Here is a 17210-nt window from a genome sequence, read left to right on the forward strand (position 1 = left end):
TTTCATTCTTACTTTATTTTAATATATGATTTAATAGTCCAGTTAAGATTATCATTACTTTCGTATTTCCAATTATGTTTTTCTAACGTTAAAGAGTATCTTCAATGTGGACGAAATATGAAAAAATGTCCAATTAGTACATGATTAGTAGCATGATTTCTCACTTGAATTTTACGTTAAACATCTTATTAATATGCATGATTTCTCGTTTTAATTTTATGTTAAATGGCTCAGTCGTGTACCTGTGTTCACTCACGTGTTTGTTCATTATAAACTACGAAACTTTGTCAAGAACAGCCATCGAACGAACATAAAATCTTGTCAAAATAAAACGTCCTTATTTCATTTAACTATAATCGTGGCGCTTTTCGTCCGATACGGCTCTGTATATCGGTAACTTGGAGGAGAACGATGCGTGAGAAGCAGCATTTCAGGTAGCACGACATATGGTCCTTCTCGACTACGTTACGCGGGAATTTTGATTAGCCTAGTCGTAAAATTCAATCGCAGCGAGATTCCGCGGGAATAACCTACATTTACACGTCATAATGCAAAATAATGCTGGCGAAGGGCTACCAGATAACGATATGGCAACGTGTAATCAGATACCATGCAGGATGAAGAAGTCTGTGAATGATCAGCTCGGCGAAGGAAGAACGCGAAAACCACACGGCGCAGTTTCGTACTTTTAAACCCCGCATCAAGTTTTTCGAACCGTGACAACTTCGGTTAAAAGAAACTAGCGTCTGGCATTAAGATTCTTGATGATTCTCCCCTGATGATTCGATATGATCTAAATTGTAGAGAGTGCTGCGCGATTCAGAACTGCTATTAAATCGCCGAGTCGTCTTGAGAAGGCTTCTTTCGAACGTGGACGAGGCATATTTTACTTAGCACGAAGGTATGCAAACGCAGATGAATATTTCGTTCCATAGTTGCAGCCGAGTCAGATCAAGCGCGCTAAAGTCCTTCTTATTTTTTGATACAAGAATTCCCTTCCTCTTTTTGGTCTTAACGTTACTCCGACTTCGAAGGACATTAGTACAGGGTATTTATGCAAATTTACAGTTTAATAAATATAATTAAAATAATGGAATGCACACCAGAGTGTTTTTTATCTTTTCATACCTTATATCTTGATGAATTTTCTTCTTTTCCTTGGTTTTAATGTTACTTCAACTTCGAAGATCATTAGTGCGTGTACTTATGCGTTTAATAAATATAATTATGAGAATGGAATCTCATGGATGGAAAATTGTTTTACCTACTATATATCACAGAGAGTAGTCCATCTGAGGCAGATCATGTCCACTAGACTTGAGTCGTTCTTATTTTTTCATACAGGAATTTCCTTCTTCTTTCTTATTTTAACGTTACTCCAGCTTAGAAAGTCGTTAGTGGACTGTACGTACTTATGCAAATCTATATTTTAATAGATATAATTAAAAGAATGGAATCCAGATAGAAAATTGTTTTACCTTGTAAACATTATGGAGAGTAGTTCATCCGAGTCAGATCCTGTACGCTAGAGTCAATCTTATTTCTTGATATAGGAATCTTCTTCTTCTTCTTTGTTTTAACGTTGCTTCAGCTTTGAAAGTCATTAGTAGGCTGCGAGTAATTATACAAATTTATATTTTAATAAATATAATTAAAAGAATGGAATCTAGATGGACAATTATTTCACCTACCAAATATTAGACATAGAGAGTAGCTTACTTTGGATGTTTTATATACTTTTGCATGTTATGTGCATTTTCGCTATTGCAAATTTTCCATAGATACATAAAAATCCGCGATCCAGTCATTAACAAAATTGTATTAAATAATAGTCAGGTATTGCGTGTTTTAAAAACTTTTGCAGCATTCCAGCACACCGACTGAAAATTGTTAAAATTTTACTTGCTAATTTCCTCTACCATTTTTATAATTAATGGTTCCATTGCCGGTGCATTAACATCGGGAATTCGCAATCTTAAACCCAAATAATTTATAAATAGCAATTGTTCAGACACGCAACCCTTTCAGGAGTAGCGTTGCAATAGGAAGGAAGTATGAAAATTTAAAATTTCTTTTTTTAGTGGTTTTTATTTAAAAATGTACTAAATGGAAGAAACTAATTTTCATAATCACGAATCATTAAATCACTGAATGTAATACCGATATACTTAATATACTATTTATATTATAATTTAATTTATTTATCTAATTTATTTATTACCAATGTATTAATGTAATTCTAATGCTTTCAGAATTTACTAACACTTTCACGGTTTCAGTGAAATATTTTTCCATTTTTATCTCATAATCATTAGAGAATTACCTTTCTTGCTTTCGTTAAATATTTCTTCATCCAGAAAGCTTAGCCAGGAAAACGGAAGGGACATTGGTCGAATGGATGCGTCGCAATGAGTCTGTCAGGTTTTTATTCTCAGTAATATGAGTTCAACAATCGAACGATAACTAATTACATTTTTAGCGCGAGTGCTCAACAATATACAGGTTTCCTTGTATATTATTATTGCATTCTATTATGTGATGCTTAACATGTTAACGTGCAAAACTGATCGATCGCTTGCCTTGATTTTACACGCTTTAAAACTGTTAAATTTTAAGCTATCGAATAAAGAAAAGAATACAATGTAAAAGCTCTTCTTTGTGTTTAATACATTACACTTTGCCTTACTAGGCAAGTCACAATGCAATTACCAACATATTTCTTCTAATAACTGCATCGTTACTTGTTATCATGATATATCTTTTTCTAGGAATGTTAGAAAATATTTCTGTCAATTATCTTCGACGCATAATATAAATATCAACTTTTATCTACAAAGTAGCGTTCGAATTTTTTAATTTCATCCATTTGTTACAAATTCAGCATCGTTTGAAGTTGACGATTACCAATTTTTCGCTCTGTTCACTTCACACTACAATTGCATTTTTTTTTTCAACTTTCGCATCATATTGCCGGTAAAAGATTGTGCTTTTATAATTCCTTGGAATGTATAGAACGATGTCCAGTAAATATTCTTGATGCCTGAGCTGCGGAAAAATTGGCCATTTTCTACCATCCTCCTTTAAATGAATTTTCCAAATATATCACGCCATTTTTACGATTCATTTCGTAGCATATTCGATTCGGAAACAGTGATGAATAATGGAAACTCGAAGTGGGATTTAAATGTTTCTTTTTTTTCTTTTTTATCTTATTGGACAATCTCTTCTTTTGTATCGGAAAAAATTCAATCAAGCGCTTGTCGCTTTTCCTTCGTTTCATTTGAGTTTAATTTGAATTCAGATATTGCGTTTCTGTAATTTTCATTACGTTCCATTCGTTGTCTCCTTTCGGCTCTCCATTATACCGCAATCTAGAAACAGACATTGGAGATATCACCGAGCAATATGAATTGATTTGCATATTCCAACCCCCAAGACAATCGAATCCAATTATACTGCTTCGCTGGTCATGATCGCGGACTTATCCCCGGTGTTAAATCACCTAAATCCTGCTTTCACGGTTATCACGATCAGATTAGATCCCCGCGAAATTCATATGACATCTATAATATATTCGTTCGTCTTATCCAAAGAATTTTATAAAGCACGAACACCTGCGGTATATAAACGACGCGTATAATTTCCATCTTTAAACTCGTATTTTAATGGCACGTAGATCATGTACACTCATTAAGAAGCGTGAAACAAATAATCAATTTCTTTGTCAAATATTATTTATTTATTTATTTATTTATTATTGCTTAGTCCGTGCCTTTCGGCTTTGGACGAGCTTTCGGTTTTACATCTCTTTTATCTATTTCATTTCTTATATATCTACCTCTCCTCTTATTCACTGTATTATATTGCACTCCCTTAATTATTCTGTCTCTAAAAACTATTGCACCTTTTGGGCTTTTGCCTCCTTGCTGTGCTTCCTTATTGTCGTTCCTCCTCGTCTTTTATTGCCCTTCTCTTCTCTATTATTGCTTTTAGTTCTGTTAGTTCTTCTCCAGTCTCGTTTAGTATTTTTTCTGTGTCCTTTGGCCTTCCCGTTATTTCGCATTCTTCTATTACACGTGTCAGGTCTTCTTCTTTCCTTTTACATAGTCTGCATCTTTTTCCTCCCTCTTCTTTCCAGTATTCCCTTGCTTTGGTCTCGTTTCCATATCTCAATCTTGCTGATATTTTTCTGTCCTTCCACTTCATCCTTCCTTCTAAGTACTTTGGTAACTCTTCTTTGGCGATTTTTCTGTAATGTATGTTATATTTGGATACTCTTTGTCAAATAATTCGATAATTGTTTGAAAGCAGATACTATGAACGCCGTTAAAATGAACCTAGTGTGCCTTCTTTCTCATAATGTTCGTCGAGAAACTGAATGTTCCAATAGATTCTTTTATTATGTGTGTTTCATGCGTACGTGTGCGTGTGTGAACATTGTATGTATAATCTGTCAGATGTTGTTTTCTCGATAATAATTTTAATAATTATATAAGCAAGATATACTAGGTTGTCCGAAAAGTTTCTTTTGTTTTCTGAGGAAATAATAGACGCACAAGGTTTTTTGTTTCTACATCCTGAATCTTGCTAATATTTTTCTGTTCTTCCACTTCATCCTGCCTTCTAAGTATTTAAGTTGCACTATAACAATTAGTAGATTATTTTAACTGATTTTAGTTACGGCTAATCGTTCTAAATGATAAAAATGTTCTTGCTTACCATTAGTCAATAAAGATGAAAAATTTCCCCTTTTGATTGCCGATAACCATTATGTACGAGAAAAAATTCTTTTATTACCGATATTATAGATGAAAAATTTTCCTTTTGATTATCGATAATCGTTATATATGACAGAATTTTCTTTGATTACCGATAACCATGGCAGATGAGAGGTTTTCGTTTTGATTGTCGATTGCCACCATGCAATGCGGGAATATTTTTGGTTTCTGGGCATCTTCAGATATTTTGACTTCACAATCGTCAATGATGAAGACGTCGTTTTATGCAATGCATTTTAGCATTTGCTAAATAATAATATATACATTTGCTGGTTAAATATCGCTGGTTCTGTTAACGTTGGCAATCCTTCGTTGACTGTTTTATAATTCGAAAAAGTGAAGGATCCAAAGAATTGGTCAGGCGACAAAATATTTCTATAAGATGCAACAATTACACACGCCTGTTTTATCGCCGTGTATCAGCCTTCCGAAGATGAATCTAATCGAATTATGTTGGGTTATGAGGATATTTATGAGGAAATAATACACGCACAACGTCTTTTGCTTTATATTATTTTGTCGAATTACGTACGATCCATTTTGTTTTGTCGAGATAAGCACCGTCACATTTCACAGACTTGGTTTCACGTTTGTACGAAGATGCACTGTTGTGAAAAACACGTATAAACATTATACGTAACACAATATATAACGTTGCCTTATATTTTTGGAAAATTAGATTCTGTTAAAATCTAGACACGACATTGCTGTGTTTGATTGAGCAGTTTATCATTCTGATATTACTAATCGTAATCATATTCTGACAGTTTACATTTTCATAATTTAATTCCTTTATCGAGGAGTTCCACAAAGGATCTATGAAAAGATTTTACGTACAATAAATTTGAAATTTCGAAACCTACAATGTATTCGTGATATATACATATTATACATAGAGGTTTTTCATGGTATGTGTTGAAATATTTTCTTGCACTAGCGTAACATATATCCTTTTTTCAATTTATCGTTATACCGTAACAGGGTTCGAAGTTGCCCGCTATACGAACTAATGTCACCGTGCTAGCAAGCAACAGCAGACATTGCTTAAAAAGTTAATAGAAACACACGTAGTAAAAAAGCCTATTAAGACGCGTTGTACGATACATTAATCATTTTACAGTTTCTCGATGGAGATTACGAGAAAGAAAACGAGCTACATTAATTTCGATGGTATCCATAATACGTGTACTTTCAAATAATCATCGAACTGTTCCATAAAGAAACTGATTAATCGCTCTACATTTCCTAATGTATGAAATTTACAATCACCAGATTACGTAACAGCGTCTGAAACTTGTTCTACTTTGCTGCACTATGATTGTTAGCAAACATCTGGCAAGCTGTAGTCCCAGTTTAAGATGAAATTAACAGAGATTGGATGTCATATTGGAATATTATGATTTCCGTAAACTACTATTCTGTTAATCGGAGATAGCAACAAGTGGTGCATCAACACAAGTTACACGTGTACCATGAAGACGTAAACCTTTATTACCAACCGCAATGCAACTCGAGCAGTGATAAATTGCTTGTAAGAGCATTGGGTAATATTGGAAACACGCTATATTTCTTCCAGACGCTTCCACGACATAATGACACGAAGAAATTTATTGTTCTCTTTAGTAAAGATACTCACAGTGACTACAAAAGGCATTTATACACCATTGTATCTGTTGTAACATTTATACAGCAATTAATAGACTTCAAATACATCCGAGGTGGATATTAATTTTATGGATATTTGTTTAATAAAGATACGAGTGATAAAAATGTAATAGTCAATTATATTCAAATCATATTAACACGTTGGTCGCCCAGCTGATTCGGCTAAGTTTCCTGCGGGACCCAAATCCGACCGCTGGTACGCAGAACGTAAATAGAGCGACAAGCGGGAATTCATTGTTTATCGCCTTCGATTCATTGTTTATCGTCTTCGATCCATTGTAAAGAAAAGGTTATTTAGTTCTGAAATGGGGAAAGCGATAAGCTTTTCAGCTAGAGTATTCCGAGGGATCTCCTGGCGGATATCTCAGATCTTTCATTTAGTCGAGAAGCATACTTGTGAGACGTACATCGGTGATTTTTTCATCCTCAAAATGTTCAGTAAACAGTGTGAAAATATATTTGAAAGGGAGGAAAGTAGCGATGACGGAGTCTACGACTATTGTTCGAAGTGCCCAAAATCGCCCCAAATGTGTTTGGAATGTTTTAACAAATACCATACGATATAGCACAATGTAATATTTTATCCAGAATATAAATTAATAAAAAGTACGGTATAATGTGTTTTTAATATTTTTATGTTGTGTATTCTATATATAATATCCTATATTTAATTAACTCGAACAAGAAGAGCGTCACCCATACTTTGGTGACTGACGCTCCACGGAAGTATACTCGTCACATAGATATGTGTGACGTGGCGACGAACGTGTTAAGTACAAGTACAGAGATAGTGTATGTCGTTCGTTATCGTTGCTCGCTCAATGCTACTGTTCGACTCTACTATTCGACTGTATGACTCGCTATAAAGATTCGCTATATTGATCGTCCTAGAGAACACGTTCGTCTATTTGTATCGACCAGTGGTATTACAAGAAGTTCAAATGTAACTCCGCATGACGATTACAAATAACGGCGATAGTTTTGTCTTGAGTTCGTTTACCTTTTAAACATAGCGAATCAAAACAGTGTCGACACTCCAAGGCATAACAATCTGAGTTTCTTTCTATTTCAGTCTTCTATAAGTTGACTTATGGACCGATACACGTCTTTTGTTTCATTTAATAGTACTTTTATGTAAGCGTATTGTAGTATCGTGGACGAGGGGCCTGGGGCGGATGTAAAGAAGTGGTTGCTGAGGTGTGAATTATAAACAAGCAGTTGCTGAGGTGTGAATTATAAACAAGCGGTTGCTGAGCATATGCGTAGTAAGGCTAAGACAAAAGACAAGGGGTTGCTAGGGGACAATAAACGAATTAACAACAGTATGAGTTGAGAAGTCGAAGAGTGCGGATTGCGTTGTCGAGATAGTGTTGTTAACGTTGTTAAGAGTGAGTTGAATTTGCGTTGACGAGAATTGTTAATTAATTATCTAGTTTTTTTAATTATTTGTTGCCATTAATTCATGTTAAATAACCATTGTTTTCTATTTAATTAACATCTGTTTAATCCATTTATCATCAATAAACTAATCATAATAGTTTACGATACCACAGTATTATATAATATTATTTTATTATATTGTTATATTATACAATATAATATTTTCTATTAAGTTTAACGTTACAAAATAACGAGCGAGAGTAAGATAAAAATGGACTCAAGGATTGTCGTTAAAATATAGCAACGTTGATAATTGTGTCTTCTAGGCGTACACGATTTGTTAGTTTAATACTATGAAAATTATGTATGATATAGATCAATGATTTTGTGCAAGAAGTACCAATATCAGTATTTATTTATTGAAGAAAAAATTCATGTTCAAATAATTTCTGCTCTTCTAATGTAAAAAGAGAAAATCGAAGCTTATACCATTTGTGTTTTGAATATTTTTTGAGTATTTTTTGCGGAAGGTTTATTTTATGAAAAATGTTTACATTTCTGTATACAAATGCCATTATAGTCTCTTCTAGATAGAATTTGAAATTGTCGCTTTTTATATAGAATATACAGTTGTTTACATATTGAACAGCGGGATTAACTCATTTTTGCAAAAATATGTCATACTGCGCTTCTTGCACCAAGCGACGGATATAAAAAAATTAATTGTATAGTTCTACATGATTGCAGAATATATACTAAACATTCTACGTATAACCTCAAACACGCAGATATTATATAAATCTGTTGCAAAGAAGCTTATCACATTGCTATTCCGCGGGTGTGCTGCTGCACGGTTTATTGCGTGATCATAAAATTTATTAACGAATGAATCCGTATAGCGAAATAATTCAGTGGATTTACATTCGCGGTTTTGGTCGCCTGGTTTCGCTCGAATTTACGTTTTGTAAAAATAAACAGCGGTGATTGAAACGTTAAATCGGGAAAAATCCGTTGCGTCGATTACGCTGAAAGAACTGCAGAATCGCGTGGCCGTAAATCAATGAGAAATTCAGGCGACTGCATTATTCCGTACAGTTCAATTTTATGTAGCGCGCGCGTGAATGTGCATTGCAGAGCTGCCGAAGTTTGTTAGTGATTTATGGCTTTGGAACGCATTGCCGGGAGATACGCTCGATCAAAAAAAGTATTCGTAAATTGCGCTAAAAGTTATTTAATATTCAACAGTTCCGGAAATATAGAAAACAAATAGATAATATATTTACGTTATTTTGTTTCGAGATACAGCGGCGGACAAACGAACGTTTAACAGAGAAGCTATGCGAAAAGACGCAATAATTTTGCAAAATGGGATCATACTTGACAAAAGCAACGAACGAATGTAATATAAGTCCCAAAATAGATTATCGTGACCAATATCGTAGAAAATATTTGATACAAAAGTTAGTCGCAGGCTACCAATTTTAAATTTTCCTTCCTCCATCGCTGTGCGACGTTTATTAATCAAATCGGTACAAGAACAATGCAGAAGATACATTGGATCGGAAATGTATCAGTTAATTGTGCTAGAAATTATGTAATGTTGAATAATTTCAAGAAATCAAAAGTTCAATCAAAAAATTATTCAATATGTTTATCTTATTTTGTTTAATACAATATTTATTATTAATACAAAGAACAATGAGATACATACATCGGTCCATTAAGAATTGGATTGGAGAAAATGAATAGCATGAATAAGAATGAGATTAATTTACCTATATTCAACTAATGATCAGACTGCCCCCTTTTCACTTTAATAACCTCTTGCATTGCTCTTTCTTTTTTGTAATGTAGACGCTTGATTAACTGTTATTTTACTGGAACAATGTTTCAGATTTCTTTCCTTTTATCTTTCATACCATCTACTCGTTGTTTCTGCTGCTATGAATACTTCTGGACTCGTTATATTATATTGTAGCGTATGTATATTCGTCCCATTTCCTCTGCTTGATGATATGACAAAAAGATGACGAATTTATGTTACAACCCAATACTATATTGAATACTATTCATAGGAATAACATCCAAATTGTCATTGCTTCCGCTACAGTTAAATTTCCCTTTAATTCTTTCAATAATTTCTTCGTCACTTACACATATAACGAAGAATCGAGGCTGGTAACTTGATCGAGAAATATACAAAGAGTATGCCATACTTAAGCAGATTTAGGATATTTGTCTTGCTCGATATTATTCGAGTGTTTGGATAACCGAGATCCTACTGTACCAAATTCAGAAACTAACAAGCACTCTCGCGATTTCTGCCTCGATTTCACCGAGCATCGCACCAGATCTTTACGAATGACACAGAAAATAAACATTTTCACTGAGCCACTTCGCTTTCAATTCTGAGCAAAGCAGACAGCAAGTATCCTCAGGCGATTAATGCAGATAAGCTAGTGATCAATAGTCTCCTTGAAATCGTCGAATATACAGCAGAAAGATAATAGCTACGTACTCAGACGAATCTAGAAACAGGTCGCATGTTGGACGTACGTAGCAAAAGCGCACAGTAGACGGTTCGGTAATGGTACTGGGCGGTGTGTCGAGATTGCCGATGCTATCAGGTGTATCTTGGCTGATGAAGGTTGTAACCTCGGCTGGACTCCATTTATTAAAGCACGTCTGCTCGGGGCATCGCAGGTTGCCAACAAGCTACGGCAAGAATCAACAGGCATGCAACGAATCCCGACCAAGTTGCGACGGATGGACCTGCACGCGGCTGGCTGCCACTTTACCAACAGCCAGTTGGTCAGAGCTAGCCGGCCGGCTGTCGCGGACCTCGGCTTACTCTCTCGCGGAGATTGCAATCAGTCATATTAGCCGGACACACCTCGAATATGTGCGGCCATCTGGCACGTAACTATCCATAGTGCGCAGGGTTGCGGCAGAAATAACGGTCGCTTGACGTAATCACCAGTATGCTCTTAGGATAGTGCACCACCGAGTGCGAGTCGAACGACGCCAGTTCTTTGGATGCTGGCTGCCTCTAATCCCCTTCTCCCAGTTGTCTCTCTATGTGTTTCGCCTTCCTCGATCGCGCCTTCTTCCGCTGCCTCCCTTCATCCACTTCGAGATACACGATATCACGGAAAATCATTTTCGAGAACGTACCTCGCACGAGATATATCATCGTGACCCCGCTGCCGGCTGCCAGCCGATCGACCACACCTTTCTCAGACGTGCTGGCATTCATTCCACTGAATATACGATTTTTCCTCGACGAACCGCAGATGACTCGTTAGATGACACTTGCAACCTGCAACGCCAAGATTCCTCGCGTTTTCTTCTTTCAGGAACGTTATTCCTAGCGGAAGCTAGGAACCTCGCAGTCCGCGATGCGATAGGGTAATGTAATTGGACGGCGAAGGGAAACGTCGACCTCGTGACTCGCTATCAGCGAAGTGTAGTGCAAGCTTATTGGAACACTCTGGAAACACTTTGGTAAAAACTGGTATTGTTGGCCGATGTGAACATCGTATACACACGAGGAGCTTAGTTAAACAGCAACCATCGTTTAGTTGCAATGAGACCCTTGCTCCACGTGGATGAAATCATGCGTCGTGTTAATTGATTGATTTTGCTGATACGATGTGAGGCAGAATATATCTACGTAAATTATATTTGTACATATAAGGTCTATATCGTATTATTGCGATATTTAAGTGTCCGTTGTACTTGCATCCAGCGATACCAACGAGGAATCTTTTGATATAGAAGGAACACGTTTCGTATTGAGTTAGAGTTTGTTACTGTCCATTAGAATAATGAGACATGGTACAAAAGAGTTTGTAATTTGCGAGTAAAAGCGAGAAGAAGAAGATTGTATTTCAGACGAAGAGAAATTCACAAAATACTCCAGACAGCATCGTAATTCGAGTTATAGGAATCGAAGGATTAATGCTGGAAGATTGTGTTTTATTATTTACAAGCAAACTAGCATTAGCTTATGTTTCTCTCTTTAACTCGTTGACATATAAACGAAACAGGACCATTTGACATCGCTAAACATGAAATTATGTACAATCCTTCGCGTCTCAAGGACGTCAACGTCTAAAATGACATACGAGAGAAATGACGTCTTCCAGACGTCATTGTGTGCTAAGGGGTTAAATTACAATCAAATTGCTTTTAACTAATCTTCCGTTTAATGCTTCGAATACACGAATACGATAAATGTAGATGATGTATGAGCCGTTTAGGAGCCACATTAATCAACTCTATAAATTGGAAAGCAGAAAAAGGTGATGATATTGCAAACACTAATTTTTTAATTTCTCTTAGAATTTCCTGTTATTTGTCATCTTCCTGTTATAAATGAACTCACGGAGGTAACTAATTTGTTTTTCGAAAATTCAACATTAATCACGCACTCGTGCAATGAAATTGAAAAACGGATACGAAGTGATCGGTTTGTCTTCCGGGAGACTCATACGTCGATGCTTAGTTTTTCCGAATTCTGCATTCGAAACGACCTTATCGAAGATAGCAAGAGTTCGGAAACGAACATTTACGAATGTCAGAATTAAAATCGATAATATAGCGAAAGAGATATGTACGTACTGCGACTCGAGTATCTGCAATACAACAAGCTAACTTTTGCAAGGTGAGGCTGCCAACCGACATTCGATGTGTCCTATAATTGTTAGATATCTGGCTGTCACGTTATACGAGAAAGTTGCTTCCTCATAGACGGAGATACGATATCGGAGAAAATCATTTTCGAGACCGTACTCGAGATAAATCGTGACTCGACTATTGCCTGGCCACGCCTTTCTTAGACGTGCTGGCATTCATTCAGTCTTGAAACAACTTGCAGAAGTTCATAAGGTCGTTGGGTGATACATGCGTCCAAGCATGCACCCGTGTCACGAGCAAATGCATTACGTAACACTTCGTCTGTCTGAAAGTTACATGAAATTAGCAATAAGTAATCGGATCTTCCCGTTTTCCAATTTATCAACAATTTTTTATGCCTCTCGCTGGATCGTATTAATCTTATATTGATCGTACGTCTTCCGGATTGCGGATTCGTGTAGTCTGCTGTTGCTTCTATATATGAAAGGAGAAAATATTAAATACGATTCTTGCAAGGAAATAGTGGTTTGGTGCAGTCTACTTGGAGAAGTAGATAAATACAATAAATCATTCTAATTTTCTGACATAATATTCCCTGGGTTATTATTATCAGCTTAGAAATCTACGTCTAACATTATCTTCTTTTCATTAAATTCATCTTATTGACGCAGAATAATATAAGGAAATCATGTGCTGCAAAGTATTTAAATTTCTATTCGAATTGAATTTTTAACGCTGCATAATACGTCGTGTGTTGCATCGTGTAAATGCAGATACATACGTGTATTTATTTATCTAGCTTGTATTAATTTCTGTGTACAATTTAATTTGCTTAATAGAAAGTTTATTTATTTATTTGTAACTTATACATATATGCATTAATTTGTGTACCGTATTCAAATTGTTCATTTGTATAAATTCTTTCTTGCCAATATTAAAATAAGCTTCTCTATCGTACTCTAATTCTTGAAATATTATTTGAAACATTATATCATCCAAAATGACACGTTTGTAAGAAAGAATTGTGCGGGGAAAGAATAACGATTCGTGTTAATATTAAGTGCTGCATTATACGTTAACATATATAACTTAGTCGATCGAAATAAATAGTATAATTCTAGCAGTAACGACAATGATTAAACTCACCAGGATTTTCTATCTACTACCACTTGTATCATTACTACGTGCTTACACGGGATACCTTGTTGCGTACAGCCTTTCTCAACACCTGTTTGTTATCGAATGCGGATCTCATACTAGAGATTCTATATCGCGGAATAATGCTTTCATAGTCGAACGTGAAATATATTATATCGCAAAGCGGTTGAAGCAATACGTAACTGCTATTTACAGTCAGTCACGAAGGTCTACATACATCCATAGAGTATGGTTCATCTGATTTATCAAAGAAATTAAAAATACACTTTGCCACAAAATTATTTATATTGGGTTGTCCGAAAAGTTTCTTTTGTTTCATAAGATGATAATAGATGAACAACAATTTCTGTTTTATATTATTTCATTGAATCTATTTCGTTATGTTTCTATTATTATGTTGGTGCATAATTTCCTTATAAAACGAAAGAAACTTTTCGGACGACCTAATACTCATGTATTATTATTATTACAATTATTATTTGTGTATTTCTAAAAGAAATTTAAGAAATTAGAACATGTAACTGATAAATGACTTGGTATAAAATTACATAAAAAATGATAAAACCTTTAACTTTTTTAATATTAGCAACATAACAGCTAACGTTATTACTGTAATTAAGAAAAATTTGTGGAAAAAATCGTTGATTTATGCTTACTATAGTTGAAAGAACTTCACATGATAATTGTTTCAATTGAATTAAAACTAAAATTTAATTTATGGGCAGTTGGTTAAATACTAACGTTAGGATGTCATTCTAAATTGTACAATTTATTATTATTTTTCTAAATTCATTGGATGTCTGAATAAGAAGAATTGAATTTTTAATTATACTAATTATATACTAATATATATAACTGATTAATATGAATTTCCATTTATACTAATAATTATGCTTCTAAGTTTAATTTTATAGATAACACCAATTAATTGATTCATCATTTTTCTATTATATTAAATTCTTTATTAATATTTTAATCATAATTGAAATCATAAAACATACATTAATACCTAAATATTAAAAAATTAAATTGTTCGTGATAAAGTTATTTGAAACATTTGATCCTTCGAGTTAATCCATTTCAATTCCGTAAAATTGGTTTTTATTATTGTTCCGATATTATACAATTACCGAATGAAATGTAAATTACACGAATTGCGTTTATACACCTGCACATATAAATTTGTATAGTTGGATTAACAAATCCATACGAATGAAATGAAGAGTGAAACGAATACTTTTACTTATAAATATATGTATATGAAAATTTAGATCACACTTTTATACGTTTCGCTTGAATTTAAAATCATTTTAACGACAGTTTAACAAAGTGTACTGCATTTAGTAACGTAGAGTTTCTTGTAGACAATTTTAGTATTTTTGTGTATTTAACATGTCAGTACCGTATTCTCCATATTTGGATCGATATAAAATTCTGCATTTGAAAAATTTGCGATGAAACCTGTTCGTATCCAAATAAAGCAAAGTTGTATTGAAGTAGCTAGTACTTTTCATGAATTGAGAAAAATCTGTGACGAAAGTAGATTAGTAATTAAACGACGCTGCTCTCGTAATAGACTTAATTATCTCATGAAATTCTTTTCATTATCCCATTCTCTAATCCTTTTTACGCGTTCAAAGCGCATTGTCCAGTATTTCATTCGATTATCATATAAAAGGCTTACATCTCTGCCAAAAATATCGTTTAATAATGCTTACTACCTTCAACTGGAATCGTCTAATTTTAAGTCTGCCTGACATTACACGTTAATTTATTTCAAGCAACTTGTCCTACACTGTCGTTTAAAATCATATTACAAATTTCTTTTATCTCTTTTATAAATGTTCCTAATATACATATACTGTACATAACGTAAATATGTATTAGTACGATTTGCTTTCTGTTATTCTTGTTATCTTACCTTGTCCGCCGCCTCGATTATCATTTTCATTCATTTTGTATTTAATTTGAATGGTTTCCTAAATAAGGACAAGATCAATACATTTTACGAATCATTTTATTATCGTTTCGTTGTTCTCGTTTAATAATACAGATACGAGCAAAAAGACAAGTTTCGTGATTAATATGAATCGCAACTTTCAGTTAGTACACGGATACCTGGTAGGTTTTCAACTCTTTCCGGAAATAAAACCTCGAAGGAAAAAATGCTATTCTTTTTGTCGACTTACTTTTCCACGTAAAATTATCGACCGGTTGTATCACGATTTTTTGGCACACCCTGTATGGGTACAATTTTATTCCAAAGCCGTGTTAAAATTTCCGATTGCAAACGTAATATGAAAAGAATATTTCGAAATTGGAGGTTGTCCCTGAATAAATATTCCTAATTAGCGTTAAAATTAAATACATATATTACATAGAAATAGAATTTCAGCGTAAAACCATGTTCAAATTTCTGTCTGCAAACATATATATAAATATGAGAAACATGTTTCGAAATTAGAGATGCTTTAAAACTGCAGATAGTCCATCGAGTTCAACTTTAATTCACCGTGACCGGACAAGCACAGGACTTTGTAATTTAATTGGTACAATTGCAGGCATAAGCGATTCGTTTACACATTGCTGCTCATTTGCTGGTGCTGTTATGGGAATTAACCGATTCCAATAAATCGTGCAGGATAGCCAGCTCCGATATAATTAACGTTACACGCAGTGCACTGTGTGCAACTGACCTCGGTAAATACATATAACAGAATTGTGTTACATAGAAACCACTTGACGATCTTTCCAACCGCGTATATCTTTCCAAAAAAATATGGATATTCAGATTCTACCGAAATAAATTAAATTACATTAAATTAAATTAAACTAAATTAAATTACATTAAACTAATTAAATGAAATTAGATCAATGAATCAGGTTTTAAATATCATTGACTGGCAGTAAAGATGCAGCCAGAAATTTAATATCCATACGCTTGACACCTGGTACCTCCGATCATTTGCAGCTCAACAATGCGTCTCGCAAAGCAACAATATCAATTTATCATACCGTTACAAGTATTTCATTATAAAATACATATTACGTGCTAATTAAGTACGTTAATTAAGCATAGCAAAATTAAGTAACTCAACTTGCGCTGTTACGAATCCATAAGAACACATAAGAATCCTGAAACGATACAAGATCGTTTATTTCGAAAATCTGTTTATACACCAAATCTGACTCACGATTATCCTTTTATGTTTCAGGTGAGTTTACCTGAAGAAGTTCACAAATCGCGTATCGTTCGGTCGCTCTCACCGCAGGTAAGTGTACCGTTTCTCTCATAAACTGTCCACATCTTTTTCTTCGTTTTTCGACCCGAGACAGTGAACTGTGCGCGAAGAAAAATCAAATAGGAGCCATGTAAATTGCCAAGGACCGATTGCGCAGCGGAACCTACCAGGCAATTCCAAGTGGTTTATTGTCATCCGACGCAGTATACATATGTATGCCGAACGTTCATTCGCGTAACAAATGACGTTGAGCGTTGCCTCGCCGGATGTCACTCGGTATCAGCTGAACGAATCGTTCACCGGCCGTACACACTGAGATTCCACGTGGTGAATTCGTTACGAATTCGTA

The 17210-nt window shown here is 34.6% G+C and overlaps 1 protein-coding gene and 1 long non-coding RNA gene across 6 annotated transcripts in view; one reads left to right on the forward strand and one right to left on the reverse strand.

Annotated features, from left to right (window-relative positions):
- The window catches only part of LOC126923852 (CCR4-NOT transcription complex subunit 6-like), a 407221-nt gene that overhangs the window by 242258 nt on the left and 147753 nt on the right, over window positions 1–17210 (forward strand). For 3 of the 5 annotated variants that reach the window (XM_050737753.1, XM_050737764.1, XM_050737784.1), the window contains exon 2: window positions 16835–16891. The exons of 1 other annotated variant lie outside the window; for it this stretch is intronic. The gene's annotated coding sequence lies outside the window, so the exon portion shown is untranslated. Of the gene's footprint in view, window positions 1–16834; window positions 16892–17210 lie in introns of those variants that run through there. One more of the 5 variants, XM_050737804.1, reaches the window with a different exon arrangement.
- LOC126924062 (uncharacterized) overlaps window positions 3574–17210 on the reverse strand; it is a 128883-nt gene continuing 115246 nt past the window's right edge. Inside the window, exon 3 of the long non-coding RNA XR_007713402.1 lies at window positions 3574–4249. This is a non-coding gene — a long non-coding RNA (uncharacterized LOC126924062). The remainder of the gene's footprint in view (window positions 4250–17210) is intronic.

The sequence above is a fragment of the Bombus affinis genome, chromosome 2 (genome assembly GCF_024516045.1).
Source record: "Bombus affinis isolate iyBomAffi1 chromosome 2, iyBomAffi1.2, whole genome shotgun sequence".
NCBI classification, from domain to species: Eukaryota; Metazoa; Arthropoda; class Insecta; order Hymenoptera; family Apidae; genus Bombus; species Bombus affinis.